This window comes from Anoplophora glabripennis, unplaced genomic scaffold (genome assembly GCF_000390285.2).
Source record: "Anoplophora glabripennis isolate ALB-LARVAE unplaced genomic scaffold, Agla_2.0 scaffold257, whole genome shotgun sequence".
Classification (NCBI taxonomy): Eukaryota; Metazoa; Arthropoda; class Insecta; order Coleoptera; family Cerambycidae; genus Anoplophora; species Anoplophora glabripennis.
The window spans coordinates 196,516-212,419 of record NW_019416380.1 but is presented as its reverse complement, the minus strand read 5'-3'; the positions used below and the strand labels follow the sequence as shown (position 1 = coordinate 212,419).

The 15,904-nt window shown below is 31.9% G+C and overlaps 1 protein-coding gene across 2 annotated transcripts in view; it reads right to left on the bottom strand.

The window, feature by feature from the left end:
- Positions 1–15,904, bottom strand: part of LOC108905300 (protein tincar) — a 224,274-nt gene that overhangs the window by 33,424 nt on the left and 174,946 nt on the right. The gene's annotated exons all lie outside the window — the stretch shown is intronic.

The following is a 15,904-nucleotide window of genomic DNA, read 5'->3' as shown; positions in this document are numbered from 1 at the left end:
TAAACAGGTAAAAGAATTTAATTTATCCTGTTTGTACTATCAAATCATTTCAAACTGTTAAAAACTATTTTTTTTAATATTTTGTTATTAGGGGTGGTTTTTTAAGGGTTGAAATATTGTAATAAATTATTTATAATACCGTAAACTATTACCTATAATATATGCGCTATTATTAGAAACTATTAATTTTATATTTTTATCATTAAGGGTGGTTTTAAAGGGTTGAAACTTTATAAAAATGTAAATTATAACCCACAATATAAAATACTTTGTCTGTATCCCGGAAACCCCCTCCTCTTTTTTTTTTCAATATAAGCGGACAACCATGGTAAAACATTAATTTAATTTGACTTTAGAACCCAGAACACAGAAGCAAAAAAAATATATTTACACAACAGGCCGAATTCACAAAAACATCGAACTGTAAATAAGGCTTTTCAATCATCAAAGCTGTGTGATCAGTTTGAAACAGTATTCCAGTGTTTGTTCCACACTCTCTCGTTTCTAAGGGTTTTTTTATTAAACTTCTAACACTTCAAAGAGATTGCAATAAATAAACTTCGACTTTTTAATACACTAGCGAGCAAACCTTCCATTTAAAAATCCTTGCACTACGAAAGGGCACGGAAACAGGATATTAAACTTCTCCTTCTTTGAAACGGATTCCCAAAGCATTTTCAATTAACTAATAAAACAAAATGGGTTCTGCAAAACATAAAGCAATGTTCAGTGTACTGGGTGGGAATTGATTAAATGCAATAATTTCTTATGGACATAAGCGGCGACGTCTTAGAGGACGTTATGCTCAAAAATACACCTTCTAATTTTCAAACTCAGGACTCTCGAAACTTCATTCGTCTCAGAATACTTTTAATATAGGAGATAGCCAAGTATGCAGCAGTCTTATTTTCCAAGGTTAATTAAATGTGATAAGGTAGATTTACAGATTACACCCTACTTGAAATAAGAAAGGGATTTAATTATGAAAGTTTTTATTCAATTCTTAGAAACTTGTACGAATAAATAAATGAATTTTTAGAGATGTACTATTTTATTTTCAGTCACTATAACATCGTTTTCAGAATTGAATTGTCTTTAATTATTCTCTTGTTATTGTCTTTAATTATGTTCTAGTTGCCTCCGAAATTTTAGTGATCTTTATTTTAAAATTTGTCCTTGAAAGTTCATTATTTTATTTAAAAATCTAATAAGAAAGATTAAGTGAGCCAAGTGCAAACTTTACCTTGTATATGAAAAAGCGATACGATCAAATTTAAGAACCCCACTAATAAAAGCAACAAACTTTTAACTACAGTTTCCTTAAACATAGCCTAAAAGCCAGATAAACCCAGGAAAGAATTTATATTTACCATATTATCTCTTGCAATGTTATGATAAAAGTTTTTACGGGCCTGTAAGAGAAAATTACCTATCCCTATAAGGTATATTCCACATTTAGAGCCGCATTACTAAATTCTTTACCTTTGTGTTATTTACTTTTATGTCACGGGTCTGACAAGCCATTACATAAAACGAGAAAGAAGCCTCTTGGCTAGACAGAGACATATAAATATTTCAGAGAAGGTTTGGGGGAAATATCTGGAGTATTTATAAGCAAAGTAACAGAAATGTATTTGTTTACACAAATTATATGTCCAACGGGGGAATATCAGTTAGAACACAAAGTTTACAGTTGAATCAGAAGAACAAATAAATAAATTTACAAACAAACCGTTATAAGCGAGATGGTTGACACACGAGGAATATTCGTTATTCAACGCTTGAAAGTTAGAAAAGATTCTTAGGGATATTGTACACGATAACCTAAACTGGAGAGCAATATTCAGGCTTGGATCGAACACATGCATTATATAATGAAAACAGAACTTTTCATGAGATTCGGGGACTCGTCTAACGATAAACCCCAATGCTTTAAGTGATAAAATAAACAAATATCGAATGTAATCTGAAAAAGAGATATTACCATAACAGCAAACTCCCAAAGATATGATTTTTAAATCGTCAGCATAGATCAGTTTGTGACAGTTGAATAAACTATATCATTTATTAAAATAAAATATGGAAGAGGACCTAGATTAGAGCCCTGGGGTATTCCAGATCTGATGAAGGTCCCGACTAGGCTTAAGTCCGTTATATGGTGTCATATTGTAAGAATTCAACAAATGTAACCTAAAAAGCGTTAGCAAAAAGATTTATAATAAGTTTTTGCAGAAATATGCTTTGATTTATAGAGACAAAAACCTTTATAACATCCGCCTGACCAAACTCATCAATAAGTTTAGAAATTAACTAGGTAATAAAATTTGTTGAAACTTAATAAAAAATGGAGAAATGCAATTGTACAATGTATCTGATAGATCTTCATTTTCAATGATTAGATAACAGTTGCCACTTTCTACGCACCAGGAAAAATATTTTATCAAGTGAGAGTTAAATAAGGGTCCAAACGTTTCGGGATTCTTCACTGTCGGCATCCTCAGCGACTTCATTTTAGTCGCGCTCGGTGGTTTTAAATATGATCTTTTTGAAAGAGAACATTGAAATTACTAGTATAAAAAGATTTTATTAATGGTTGTAAACCATAAATTCTAATTCCTACAAATTTCTCAAGCCAAAATATTGGAAAGCGAGATTTATTCGGTAACCCAATTATTGAGGTTAGTTAAATATTAATCAAGTTCGCTTCACCGTATACGTATACCTTTCTGACATCTCATGGGACCTAGGTCTCTAGGGCAGTGAATTTTTTACGGTACAGAGTAAAATCACTGACATAATTAAACTTTTTGGGAAGATTACACGTTCTGTGGCTAGCCGCAAACTCCTCTTGTCCCCTGGGTAATTTGCATACCTAAACCTCTAGAGGTAGTGGTATTGAACGTAAGAGATACAGCTTGAGTTAGAAAAGAGCCTGTTATTGCCTTGAGTTTATTCTTTTTTGTACAGGGTGTCCCGCATAAAACGAATTCTTCTATAGTTGTGGTAATATCAGTGTTACAAAAAAAATGTCTGATGCAAAAGTCTATTTCTTTACAGTCTAATTTTTCAAAATTTTGTTGGAAATTTCCGTTTTATTTATAATACCAAGAGATCCGAAATGTATGATGGCGCCGGCAAAAAGCAGAATGTCGGCATTAATTAATTTGAGGGGTTCATTAATTTGTTAAAGGAAACGATTAAATAGAAATGATTTAGATATTATTATTTACCTCAAAACTAACATAAGAATCGATTTTTAACAATTATTTGTCTATCTTGTTTTTTATGCAAACTTTAAAATAAAAGCAACAATTTTTAACCGAATTTACGTTTACCTTCCTATTTTAGAAATACGAATAAAAAATAGATTTAAAATTTCTTAAATTCTAACAAAAAAAACATGTTGTTACCTATTTAAAATAATAGTAGCTTTATTGGTTTAAAGTTAAAAAAGTGAATATGTATTTTTAATTTTGACCAAAATTCTGTTCCTATCAGTAACAATTATTTTTGTAATTAATTTGTTATAATTTTTAACTTATAATGACGGTTCAAAATGTCTGCCTTCGTTCTGTATACATACATAGATTTACTCGTCTTCTTAAACTGTTAAATACATTACGTAGTTCATTTTATGTAATATTAGCTAATTTATTTGTTATGACATCCTTTACACTCTCTAACATCCTCCGGTTTATCAAAGGTTAAAACCCATTTTCTTCCAGGTGACTTCCCTTTGCAAACAATGCAAGTATTTCCGAATCGTGTCACCAAACTCGGAACAGAGCTGCTGAACAGAAATAATATGCGGATTCATGATTTGGAAATTCTTCCTGGAATTGTAAAAATCATGTATGGATTGAATAATTGCATCCATTTTCATCTCGTTGACCACTTCAAAAGTAGGCCTCTACAATAAATGTATCGTCTTCTAACGAAAAGACCATTTTCTAACCTAAAACAGTTCAAGTACTTTATATCCAAGAAACCATCAGTGTTTGCTCCTTTATCACAAATCTAACAGTTAACATATGATTAGCGATGAAAAACACTGACTAATTACAAGATTAACGATAAATTGAAATAAAAACACAATCGGCGAACACAAATAAAAGCACGGACGTCTGATTTGACAGATCGTGAAGGCTGAAAATCTAAGAACACGGAAAGTCGGAAAATTTACTTCCATTTGATCACAATTACTATTTTGATAAAATGGAAGTAAATTTTAATATCTTTGGTAACATTTAGGTGTAACGTCAGCTTCAATCATTCTGGATCGCTCAGTCAGTGATTAGCTCGACCAATCCAACGGTTTGGAAATGTTTGATTTAAAGGTTCTTTTACCAAAGGGCTGTAATGAACAAGGGCACCATCGTGCATGAACCACATTTGACGTCTAGTATAAATGGATACTTCTTCGAGAGCCCCAGCAATTTTTTGTCAACCTTCAAGCTTGCAGATAGAGCGATAGGCCCCAAAATTACATTTCCTATAATCACGCACCAGATGTTAACTGAACATTTTTGTTGGAAGTGATGCTCTTTTATTGCGTGTAGATTTTCTTCGCTTCACACATCAGATTTTTTCCAATTAAAAATATCTCTACGGGTAAAGGCAATTCTCCCGAGAAAAATGTGATCTCTATTATGTAACTGGAGAAATCGTTCGCAAAATGTTAATATCAGCGGGCGGTCTGGTTCAAGCAAACTTTATACTGGGTGAAAATGGAAACATTGTAACTGCTGCGTGTGGAGTATAGTTGAAACGGTCTTGCGGCCAATTTCTGTACTGCTGACAAACGACGAATACTAATTTTGGGATTTTCTTCTACTCTTTTTAAAATTTATTCTTCGTCTTGTACCCTTTGAATGTACCTTCCATTTCGTGAATTAGACCAAAAGTTTCCAATGTTACAGAAGAATATTCTCAAAAAGTTATTCATGAAGATAAACTAAGCAACAACAAATTTTGCTCAAATCGGTTAACTGGGTTCTGAGTTAAGGAGAAAACAAGAAATAAAAAAGAAACTGTAACACCCTGTAACGTTTTTTTGCCACATTTTTTATTTAATCAAGTTTAGTTAAATCGGCACCATTTGGGTTTTAGAAGTTTTGAAGTATATAACATTAGTTAGGTGACATACTTTATTTTTATTACATATTAATAAAAATATGTACGGTTCCTATCTGAACATTGTTACTAACTATCCGAAGTGCGAGAGTAGATAAGAACGCATGTACTTTACATTTGGTGTTGTGAAATTTTAGGCGCAGTACGCTATTGATGAGGGTCTAGGAGGCATTATGATGTGGTCAGTGGACACAGATGATTTTCAAGGACTTTATGGAAAGAAATTTCCTTTGCTCAGTGCGATCAATGACGTTATAAAAAAAACATAAATTCAAATAAAATATGTAATGTAAAAATTATTTTTTAACCAATTAAAAATTGTAGAAAGTATTTACATACAANAACAACTATTTAATCACTGAAATGAAGAATAAAAATATTTAATATTTTGTATCACAATATATTTATAATGACTGTTCAAAATGTCTGCCTTCATTCTGTATACATAGATTTACTCGTCTTCTTAAACTGTTAAATATATTACATAATTCATTTTATGTAATATTAAATAATTTATTTGTTATGGCGTCCTTTAGTTCATTCACGGTATGTAAACGGTTTACATATGTGGAATTTTTTAATGTTCCAAAGAGATAATAATCTAAGGGAGTTAAGTCCGGAGATCTTGAAGGCCATAAGCCTCGACTAATAATGCGATCGTCATAAAATAATTTTAGAAACTCCAGTGTTGTGTTAGCTGTGTGTGCTGTCGCCCCATCTTGTTAAAAGTAACCATTGTGCAATTCGTCATCATGTAGCTGATTTAAAAATGACTGCAAAATGTTTTGTCTGTATCGCTGAGCAGTAACATTATCTTCAAAGAAAATAGGTCCAATTATTCTTCGCCGAGATATAGCTACCCAAACTCCTACTTTAACAGGATGTAAAGTGGTTTCCATTAACACATTTTTTACAGCTTTGTGTACTGAACCATATGATATTTCTATAATTAATATTTTTAAATACTGATAATTAAACTAAAACAGAGCCAGCAAGTTCAAGTCATGTGTTAGATCATTTAAACTTTATAACCAGATTAGATGTTGCTGTAACAGGTCTGTTATACGAATGTATTCATTCCAAATGCAAAACATAGGTCTCTACTGCAAAGAAGACGATTATTTCATTGTCTGTTATACTTTCCGAAGTACGTTTACTTTAAAAATGTGCCTCTCTAACGAAAGGACCATTTTCTTACCTAAAACCGTCAGTATTTGTTTATTTACAGAAAACTAACAGTTAACAGATGATTAGCGTTAAAAAACACTGATTATTTAGAAGATTAACGATAAATTCAAATAAAAACACAATCGGCGAACGCAATAATAGCGATCACACAGGGGAAATACGAACGTCTCTGAATTGACAGATCGTGTCATTCGGAAATCTAAGAAAACGGAAAGTAATTGTGATCAAATGGAAATAAATTTTAATATCACATTTACATGTGATGTCTGCTTCAATCTTTATAGTCCACAATACAGGCCCCCTCTAGAAAGTTGATTACCACATACTTTATAACTCCTGAGGAGCTTCGTTTTGACGAGTCTACCACATTTTTCCTCCGCGACTTTTCTCGATTCCTCCGCTTTTCCACTCGGAAAAGTCCAAAAACATGGCAATTTCCCGGGGTCTTGAAAACTCAAGACCACATCTTTTATTTTTAGCTTAAGTAACTGGAAATTTTGTTGCAAATGCCGATTTAAATTTGTCCGACAGAAATTCCTCCGACATTGACGTGTCTACCGGTCGAAACATGCCAAAATAACAGGGTATTGAAAATCAATTACCACATAGGTAATTTTTAGTAAAATTAATTGTAAATAATTAATTCAGTCAAAAAGTATTGTTGTCCGACAAATTTCAAGCCGCGTTTTTTCAGTCCGACAGCTGGAAATCGGAATTTTCACGGGGTATGAAAAATCGATTACCACATGTCGGACAAAAATAACACACGATAGAAAAGTGTTTTTTATAAGCAAAAATTGTAATGTCCGACAAAAATATATCCGCAAATCGTCAGTCCGACAAAAAATGATGAAAAAAATTTCGTAAAAAATGTGCACATGTATTTATAATTTCTAATAAGGTATTTTCATGTATTAAGCAAAATTCCATATAAATATACAATACAGGGTGTTTCAGAAAGACCTCCCGTAAATACAGGGGGTGAGGACGACAAAAAATAAGAATTTTTTGTCATATGAACTATATGTCTATCTCCTCTTCTCAAAGCTCAAGCTTACTTTGAGAAAAGTCACTTATTTTATAGTGTAATATTGTAAGAGTTTAATTAAAAGCCTTTTTTCTCGAAAATCGTCCACATTAGGAAGTTCTAACAAGAGTACATTATTTTTAGAAAATAAAATTGTACAATAGAAATTGGAGCCCGACTGGTAAAAAATCTAACCTTAAAAAAAATATAACTTAAATTGTAATAAGAATGTAGCATAACTAGCGCCCTCTATGAAATATACAAAAAATAATTAGACTAGCGTATTTGGCACCCTTAAAAACCTCGGACTACCAAATTTCATAAAAATATTTCGCACCATTTGGAAATTTTCATAAAAATGTTATTTAAAAAATTTTATTTTGTCTCTCTGTATCTCGAAAACAAGAGGAGATAGACATAGAGTTCATAAGACAAAAAATTCTCATTTTTTGTCATACTATCACCCCCTTTATTTACGGGAGGTCTTTCTGAAACACCCTGTATATATTTTTCGTTTTATTCTTGTAATTGTAAATCTCTATATGCTCAATTTAGCCAAATAAATATCGAGAAAAGAATTAAACGATTTCAAAAAAGTATGTATGGTGTAAAAAAATTATGCACAAAAGTTTTGGGATTTTCTTTTAGAAAAATAGGAAAATTTTTGTAAAGAAAAATAACAAACGCGAATGAAAACTTGAAAGAGAAAAAAGGATTTTTATATCAAGTATAATATTAATTTATTTAGAAATAATGCATTATGCACTAAGATCGTATTAATCGCCTCAAAAATAACTTCATTTGTTTATAACTTTTAAATTTTTAAGCATAAAATAAGCAATATTATAATTATTTATTTGAAACAAATAATAATTTACATAATAATAATTAATAACCATTTATAAATATGAAATTTTTGGAGTGAAAAAATTAAATTTCATCACGTTTATTGATTTATTGATTTTTTAATAATTTGCGGACATTAAATCGTCGGACACTTATATCACTATTTTGTACAGTAAATTTAAAAGTGGAAAAAATGAAAATTAGATATGTGGTAATCGATTTTTCATACCCCGTGAAAATTCCGATTTCCAGCTGTCGGACTGAAAAAACGCGGCTTGAAATTTGTCGGACAACAATACTTTTTGACTGAATTAATTATTTACAATTAATTTTACTAAAAATTACCTATGTGGTAATTGATTTTCAATACCCTGTTATTTTGGCATGTTTCGACCGGTAGACACGTCAATGTCGGAGGAATTTCTGTCGGACAAATTTAAATCGGCATTTGCAACAAAATTTCCAGTTACTTAAGCTAAAAATAAAAGATGTGGTCTTGAGTTTTCAAGACCCCGGAAAATTGCCATGTTTTTAGACTTTTCCGAGTGGAAAAGCGGAGGAATCGAGAAAAGTCGTAGAGGAAAAATGTGGTAGACTCGTCAAAACGAAGCGCCTGAGGAGTTATAAAGTATGTGGTAATCAACTTTCCAGGGGGGGGCCTGTACTGTGGACTATTATGTATGGTATTGCACAACAAAGCCGTGACAGTGACAGCTGCGCGTTATTTTTCTAACGCACGTGTGTGTTAGGAAATTAACACACGTGTGTGTTAATAACTGTTTCCGCGCCTACTGTGGTTAACTATTATGCTTTCTTTCCTAAGGGGTTGTGTGAAAAATATATTCCGCTTGTCTCACTAATTGAAACATAGAACGGCTTATTTTTTGCTTCGAGAGAACCCCCGAATCATATTTCAAAGCACAAATTATTATCCCAGCCGAGCGTATCCGATTTCAAGACAATCGATACTTTTTAACCGCCTTTCCAACGTACGAGGAACACGCTCGCCGCATATAAAAGCCAAATCGCAAACATTTTCTTTCCTCGGTCAAAGAAAGAGCTTACTCGACCCGAGATCTAACAATCCTCTTATAACTTCTCTTACGGAAGAGAGCTTTCTTTCCGAGACCGCAAACAAAAGTCCAAGTCGATTTGTAACCTGGGCCTCGCTCCGTACGCTCATATTTACATGGAAACAATGACATCCAAAATTAAATCTAATTCTGGTAATCCCATCCAGTGTATCAGTTAAATGGAGCCAGCTCTAGCTACATTAATGTTCGCAGTTCCCACTTAGTGATACTTAATTACAGCTAAATCATGGAGTTTGGTCTAATTATTTAGACGTTGTGTATTGTAGATGCTCCATAATGGCTTGAGGAATGGGATCTGGCTCGGGAGGATGCATCGACTCACACGTGCTCCAGTCGAGATAACGATTTCGTTAAGACGCGATGTTTAGGCCTTTTAAGTGCCTTCAAATTCGAGTGTTTATTGTAAATGTTGTGTAGCAGTTAAAATAATACAGCCTGAGTCTTAAATGTGTACAGGGTTATTCTACACCTTATCTTTGTCGACTTCGCATTCAGAAAAAGTATTGTAACCACCACCAACACACTTATTTATTCAACAACTCCCTATGTTCCTGTTATTATGTTTAATATTAAACATGAATCAAGCTATATCCGTAAAAGAATGTTGGATTTTTTTGGCTTCTTCGTAGTTTAAACCTTTCCTCTTGCTAAAAATGCGGTGTTGTGTAAAGAATTTAACGAATATCGCTTTCAATTTGCGGTGCCGCTTTTTGAATTAATTAAAGAAGAAATTCGATTAAGGCATACATATTTAGAAAGCCCAGATTTATGAAACCATTACCGACTTAACGAGTGAAATTATATCTTTCACCGGCTCTTCATCAGCGTTGATTAACCTGCTAAAACTGGGGATTTTGGTAATATGCTTAAATACTTAATCTGTTTAACTACATCAAAAGATGAATAAAATAATGTTATAAACAACGGAATATATCCAGTCTAATGAAAATTTATCTCGGCTGTAATAAATTCTTAATTTAGACGTAAGGGCTCTTTTAACTTTATTTCCTCGCTTCTACTACAATGAGTAATAGGGAGACTATAAGTTTGAAAAATCGCCTTCTTGGACGCACTTGAGTTATATAAAATTTTTCGTTTATTCAGTGTCTACAAAATTGTAATTGTGATATCTGCTTCTGTTTTAATTTGTTGATGTATTCCAAATTTTAGTCGTTACAAAAAAAAGAAATAATGACGCATTTTTCATTAAAACAACGTCTAACAATTCGCACGACCTAAGTAGTACAGTCATTGAAGCTTTTCACCTCCGAATTCTTTGAAACTAAACCGATCGACTTGAATATTGACAGATAGTTAGAGAAAAGGTCAATGAACATTAGTGACATAGCGCCGATTGACGCTTCCACCCAGGTGGGGGTTGACACCCCTTCTCGGGGGTGGAATTTTTTTTCAAAAACAACGCTGGAAATCGCTAGAGAATCAAATTTTGAGCAAAAAATATTCGAAGAATTTTTTCGAAAAATCAACAGTTTTTTATTTATTCACGATTGAAAACTTGGAATGAAGTGAAAAAAAACACTTTTTCAAAGTATTGTTCGCGAATAACTCAAAAACTATGCATTTTATTAAAAAAAAGTGTAATGAACAAAAATGTAGCTTATAAATAAACAAAGAAAATCGAAAATACGATCCTGAAGTTAGACCGGTTTAGAATGCGTATTTTTTTAATAATGTACGGTAAAAGTTGAAAACGTATTTGTCATTATTCAAAAAAAAATTGCCTTATTTATACAATAACTCTGAAACTATGAAAGATGTAGCTTTTTTTCAATAAATATTTTGCTTTTGTTTATTCATATAGCATAAAAAATAAAGGAGATATCGCCGCTTGAAGTTTCCATTTTAGTGAAAAAACGACCTGTCTCGAGCCCTTTGATCCTTTCCCTTTAAAAAACGAAGGACCTAAAAGGTTTTATATGCAAACGATCTTACAGCAATTGAAATTACCTTTAAAATGCTTTTTTGTAGGATACTATAGCTTCAAAATTAACCGAGTTATGGTAAAAAAACCAATGACATTTTTTCGGAGCAAAATGGGCTTTCCCATTTTTATACATTATATATTATATTATACAAATAAAGTAAGTAAAAAAATTTGGTGTGATTATTTATATGCAGCGTAGCAATTTTTTTATGATTGATTATATTTAAAAATCGATTATAATAAAAATATTTTACATTAATATTGGTAAAAGAGTAGTTTATAAGAGTTGAAAATGGCAAAAGTAAAATATTCTTTCATAAACAATATAAGGGAATTTTTATTTTAAATTATTGCACAATTATAGCATTCCAAGATTTAAAACGTAATTTTTTATAATTTTTTTAGCACAGGGTGATTTATAAGGGTTGAAAAGTGTTATGAGATATAAATTCCTTCATAAGCAATGAGGGAATTTTTATTTTAAATAATTACACCGTTAAAGCATTCCAAGCTTTTAAAAAGTAATTTTTTATCATTTTTGTCAATACATGAGTGGTTTTTAGGGGTTGAAAGGGAACAATTCTTTTATTAGCTACAAGGTAACTTTTATTTTAAATAATTGCACGATTTAATCATTCCAAATCTTTAAAAAGTAATTTTTATGATCATTTTTTGCATAGGGGTAGTTTCTAAGGGTTAAATAAAGGGTCGAAAAGAGCAAATATATCATAAAACATGTTCAAGAACGTGGAACATTATTTAATCTTTGTGCTTGAACAAAAAAATGCTCAAAACTTAATTTTTTCAATTTTTTTCACTTAGGGGTAGTTTTTACCCCTAAAAAAACAAAAAGCGTCAATCGGGCTTATGTCACTTTTGAACTTGAGCCTAAGATGAGCCTTATTTTAAATTTTCATGCAAATCCGTGCAGTTTCAAAGAATTCGGTGGTTACAGCTGATTTTCAGCTTCAATGACTGTACCAAAAGGAGAAAATGTTGAAAAAGTTAATACTGTCAATCAAGGCAGGCGTTAAAAAAATTGGATGGAATACATACGTAAGTCCGCGAATTGACTTTACAACAGGACAAATGAACCAAAACGTGATAGATATGAAAAAAGACATTTTTGATCAAAGTTTTTGCTTGTTTAAAAAATACGAATCACCATGACGAACTTCATTTTGTTGTGCAGGGTGGGTCAAAACACACAAAAATGTTATTTTACGTAAGAGTATACATACCTTATTTTGCAAGATACAAAAAAGGCATTTTGCTTGAAAAATGAATCATCATCAGTAGACCATCCTGTATGTAATAGAGAAAACCTTCGTGTTATTTCTTTCTCTCTAGAGTACAGTGAAAAAACATCGCATTTGCTAATGAAAGGCAGGATTGTTAGAGAAACTAGACAGGAAAGATAGCCCTCAAAGCGTAATCGAAAACAAGCAGAGAGGCAAATGAAAAAGTTCACTAAGTAATCAAATTGTTCTCGAGCCCGTTCCGAGAAATCAAAAGTCTGGAGAAGTTGCGAATTAAATACATTTTTCCGAATAATTAGATGTTTTAATTTAAAAAAAACATTCCATTAGCTTTTTCAAACTTAATTAGGTACTTCGATTGGCCAATATTTACATCAAACTTTGTAAGTGAATAATTCACGTTTCATCCCTTTAGAATATTGTTGTTTGAAATGTTCAAACAGTACCTAATTAAAAATTTATAAAAAGAAGGTTTGTATCTCAAATAATTTTTGAAGAATTCGTTTCCTTATTTTTAAAGTGGATTAAACCAATATAAGCAGAAAAATAATCTTTCCTGAAGTGTATTCCAATGATTGTAAGCGTTAGTTAAAAAATACTCAGTTCGGATCTGTAATAAAATCAAACTTAATCTAGGTAAGCCATGATTACTCATTAGGTAACTATTGAGCCTCCAATTATTCAACTTTATCCCCATTTAATTGAAGCTCTATCTCTTCCTAATACCCGAAAGCAGAACTTTACAGACTTCTGGTTTGTTATACTTTATTTCTTTCTGTAATTAACATTTCAAGACAAATGATATGAAATTACTAAAAAATGTATGTTTTTTCTTGTCACTTGTAATCATTTATGAAAGCTCAGTATTGTATTTTATCCATTTCTGTGTTATAAATAGATACAAGCGACAGGTAACAAATGACACATCCTATTATGCCCAAGGATGACATAAACGCATCTGTCGTACGTTTGAAAAACATAAAAGAACCTACCTTTTTGGAACTTGCGAGCTTGAGTGACGAATCGAGGGATGGTTACAATAAAACTCATTAAGCTAATAATGGAACCGCCACAAAACAGCAAAAGTAACCGAGATGAAATGGAATTACTTGTATTTCTTGGCTATTAAACCCAAGTTTCGAAACTTCCTTTCAATGCTCTGCTGAGTTTCCTTCCCTTAAGCCAATACAAAACTCCCAATTTCGCTAACTTTTACACAAATAGCGACGCGCTCTATAAATGAAACTTCCATTTTGCTCGTGTACCGGATAAGGCTAGTTTCAGAAGCAAGTAGCTGCGGTGGTATTCATCATAATTAGCTCAAAAGGAAGCTACTACTTTAAGTTTCTGTCAAGATCCACACTTTTCTTAAACTAACCTAGCCAAGAAGAATATAAAGTAGGTACCTATTAATGATATTCATCACTGCATGTTGTATTTAGAAAAGTTGCGACATTTGTTAGGAGAACATGATATATAATAAGCGAAATAGTTTATAACCGAATTTAAATTAATTTGAAAATGTCTTGAAAAAAATTTGATGTCAAGTTTTTAAATATATCTGTGAGACTATAAAATTACTGTTTAATCTCACAAATTACCTACACAGCCAGGCAAAAAAAGTCCAAACCCAAGAGAGCCACATATAATTTCCGAAGGAATTCGGAACACGATCCTGTATTTTGCCCAAATATATCATTTTCGTAGTATTTTTGAGGCGCTAAATACGATGCTATTAGTAAAAATTTACCTCTGACTTCGATATTTCTCAGAAAATTTCAAAGTTAATGCTTTTTTACATACCAGAAAATAAAAAAAGTAATTTATTAATATCATCTTTAATATGTCCATATATGTCGTCAACATAGAAATGGCATATTAAAGAATCGGTGTCGGTGTACAGAATTTTGCTTTATCATTAGATTTGTTTTTTATATAATTGTAATAAAAATCGTGCACAATAGTTTTCAAAATATCTAATGTACTAAATCCTACATATATAGGTTTATTAAATGTAATGTTTAATCGTTTCATTTCAGTTATAACCACATCTTTATCAAAAATTGTACAGGGTGGTTGATTTTCGATAGTTTTATAGGGTACAGCCAAAACGATGATAGATACAAAAAATCTGATATCGATACCCCGTCCTCTTTTTTTGAGTTTACTTCGCTGGTACCAAAAGGTCTTGCTAACTTGATTAGTTTTAGATATACAGTTTTTTTTTGAAAAATGGCCCATTTACATTAACCTCTCTATCTCTATTGTAATTCAATTTAGAAGAAAAAAGTGTGCACGTTATTTGTTCTATTTTTTATTAGGAAGCGGAAGCCAGTGGCGTACTCAGATTTTTCCAAATCGCACAGTTTTTCCGATATTACATAAACATAGGTTTTTGTTAAGTAGAACACCCTGTATTTGGCCATCCCGTTGAATAGCATTTATTTTTACCATTTCAGTCTAATATAATAATAGATACTTTTTATTTGCCTAAATGAAGAAAAATGCAAAAATGTATAGATATTTTTTCAGTTGGCCATGTTATTTATTTATTTGTCTTTTGTTGTTTAATATTGACAGTTAGTTTATTTTTGACTGATTGAAAGCTTGTTAAACGTCTATTACTTGGTTTTAATTTTGAAAGGTATAAAAGTGGTGTACAAAAATCTTCACAAATTTCAAATGTTGGAGTGTTACATTGAAAGTGAAAAAAATAGTGACACAGCTTTAAACTTATATTTGGAGAGATATTTGGAAATCTTATAATATACAGAATAGAGAAAATGATGAAATCAATACTTTAGCTTTTATTGTCGCAAATCCCAGTGTATCCAGCAGAGAAATTCAAAGGACGATAGGAATTGGTAAATTCAAAGCATTGAGATTTTAAAAAAACACAAGTTTCGACCATATACTATAAGAAAAGTCCACCATTTGCATCCAGGAGATGAAGAGAGACGCGTCATTTTCTGCCAATGGCTTTTGCAGCAAAATCATGTAGACCCCAATTTTTTTCAAAATATTATCTGGACCGACGAGGCTTTTATAAGCAGCGGAGGTATATTCAACCGGCATAATGCGCGTTATTGGTCAGATGTGAATCTTCGCCAAACTGTGGCCAGAATTCAACAAGGGCGGTTTGGTTTTCATGTATGGGTAGCTCTCTTCCACAATAGAGTGTTAGCTTACGAATGTACGATGAAAACCTTAACGCTCAGAGATATGTGAGAATTTTACAAGAAAATAATATTGAACCGCTGGGCGATATGCCACTAGCTCAACGATATCACATGTTCTTTCAGCATGATGGTGCGCCTCCACATAATTCCTACATAGTTAGAGAATTATTAAATCATAATTTCAGGGACAATTGGATCGGTACGTACGGATCAAACAGGTGGCCGCCTAGGTC